The sequence below is a fragment of the Limulus polyphemus genome, unplaced genomic scaffold (genome assembly GCF_000517525.1).
Source record: "Limulus polyphemus unplaced genomic scaffold, Limulus_polyphemus-2.1.2 Scaffold6324, whole genome shotgun sequence".
NCBI classification, from domain to species: domain Eukaryota; kingdom Metazoa; phylum Arthropoda; class Merostomata; order Xiphosura; family Limulidae; genus Limulus; species Limulus polyphemus.
The window spans coordinates 1-2732 of record NW_013671934.1 but is presented as its reverse complement, the minus strand read 5'-3'; positions in this window follow the sequence as shown (position 1 = coordinate 2732).

The window sequence follows — 2732 nt, the reverse complement described above, 5'->3', positions numbered from 1 at the left end:
CAAAACAAATCTATCAGAGAAACATAATAATGAAAAACCATATATGAAAATAATATATTTAAGTTATACAAAAAACGAATAATTGACATTTCCTTATTAAAAGGTATTATGATAATATGAATATTATAATTAATATTGTTACGATAGCGGAAGTCACGTGACGCTGGTAACGCGTGATGAGTTTCTAGAAGGATCATGAAAGCCCTGGTGTTTGCCAGACGCCCTCTACTTTAGTATATAAGTCCGACAAATAAAGCTGATTCAATTACTTTAGAACCACACTTTGGCAGGATAAAATTATCTTTTTTTTTATACTGTTAGTTTCACTCTAACATATTAAACGTTAGGCCTATCACCTTTGCGTACTTAACTCCATACAATTATATTTTCTTTTGTTATTATCTGTCTATTTTTGTCTGTCTACTGCTTTCTCTCACGCTATTTATATCTTTATTACAATTACATAGTCGTCTGGCTACTCTCTATATTCTCGACACCAATTAGTTATCAACAAAACCTTCTACAATCGTCTGCTTTGAATTCTTATTAGAGCAAAACCTAAAAATGATAAAAATATTCACTCACAAATGTAAATTAATCACTTATATTTAAACCAAACAGTATTTTATATCCTGACATCACCTAATCATCTGTCTGCCTTTTATATTCTCTACGTCAATGTATTGCACGCGACGTTCAATAGTCTCAACACCAAGGAATTATTAACAAAACCATTTGTTTGCTTTTTATTCTATGTACAATATAATGTGGTAAAGGAGACCACATGTGAAAAACAGTACTCATCTTCATCAAGGTGGAAAAATATGACAGAATGTAGCCAGAGTGTTAGATTTTTAAAAATATTACAGAATGTTGCCCGTGTGCTAGATTTTTGGCACAAGGTTTTACAGTAGTTATATTCAAGAACTGTATAAATCATACTTATAGGATATTTTTTTTTCAAATTTTCCAGTTGAAAAATGGACACTTAAGAAAGCCTGGCCCATATGTATAAATATATATATATTGTTACGTCTCTGGTCGTTAGTTAATTTTCCGTAAAAATTCTTCCCGAAGAAACTTTAGCGATACAAGTCCTTTCTTAAATAAAACTGGTTTATTCTTTCTAAATACAACTTTGCAATACACTTAATTTTCACAGTCACGCTATAAATCACAACGAACGCCTCACGTGCTCGACTCAACAATATGTCTCTCTCTGCCCGCAGTTCAATTACCCATTACATTGTTGCCGTCACGTCTTGATCGTCTTATATGTACAAGAATACCGGATCTAGTAACCTCTCGAGGTTTCATGAACGTTCTAGAAGTGCATGACGTGTTACTAGAATCACGTGACCTCCGCTGTCGTAACACTGCCCTTTCCTTAGTATTGTTCGTCCCGAACAATAGCCACTTACATTAAACTAATAAACAATTAACAATAACTTAATTAAATGTACAAAATTTAAAAACACAAAATTAAAATTCAACAAAGTCTTTTAATTTTTCGGGACGTATCTTTTTCCGCACTGGTCTCTGTCTCGTTGGCTTCTGCTTCATGTGGGGTTCATCTGCTTCATCAGGAAACGTCCTATCATTGGTAAAAGTCACATCAGTAATAGTAACTTCATCAAGGCCTTCACTGTTTCCCTTCTCAAAACCGAATAGAGTTTCTTCTTCGGCAGCGGCTTTTTCAGGTGACACGTCTTCAGCAGCGTCATTTGTTCCATTGTTCACTTCATCCCAACTGAAATGTCCTGGACCGTGATAACGCCAAAGCCTGTTGGCATGCACCACATTTTATCCGGAAAGTCACGTCTGAGAGACGATCCACTATGTCATATGGGCCTTCCCATGGAGAAGACAACTTAGGAGACTTCCCTTTGGTCTTCCTGGGATTATACAACCACACCTTGTCTCCTGGTCCAAAGCTAACTTCAGTATACCTCTAAAGGTAGCTTGGATACATTGTCCAACCGATATTATCATAAGGAAGAAATCATCAAGTCATGGTCTACTAATAGGACCCCGTTGCTCGAGCGGGACAAGGTCGCCCTAACGAAGTCGAGGTCCTTTGAAGATTATTCTTTAAACTGGGGTGAAATGGTACTGAAGAGGTCGTGGTTGTCAGATACCCTCGCATCTGACTGGTTTAGTAAAGGGGCCTTGCATCAGTCGTGGGCTTCTGGGGATATTCTACCTAATCATTATTTGAAGAATGGAAAAAAAGAGTCATTGTAAAAAGATGAGACCATGCCATGCTGTGAGGAAAAGGTCTGTAATAAGGTGAGCTTTATAAGATTTAAATTCAGCTTGTTTTTCATCTGATAAAAAAGAACTATTTATCTCTTTTCTCCAACTGTGAATGATAAAATATCCTATTTCAATTGTGTGACACGAATTAGTACTTTACAAATGTGTTCCGCGTAGTTTTCCGTTGTACTGATATTTCAAATCAAACTCCTACTGTTGTATTTAAAGTATATTAAATATGTTTTCCTCTTTTAGCACCAGGAGAAGAGCTACATCCCGGCAACAGAAGTAAACTACTCTTGGAAAGATCACAAAGGCGCCATCTATATTCTTGGTTGGGAAAAATCGTTTCAACCTACTCACCTGTGTATTTTAACATTACCAATTTTGTTTTCAACCTATTCACCAGTGTATTTTAACATTACCAACTTTGTTTTCTACCTTCTCACCCGTGTATTTTAACATTACCAACTTTG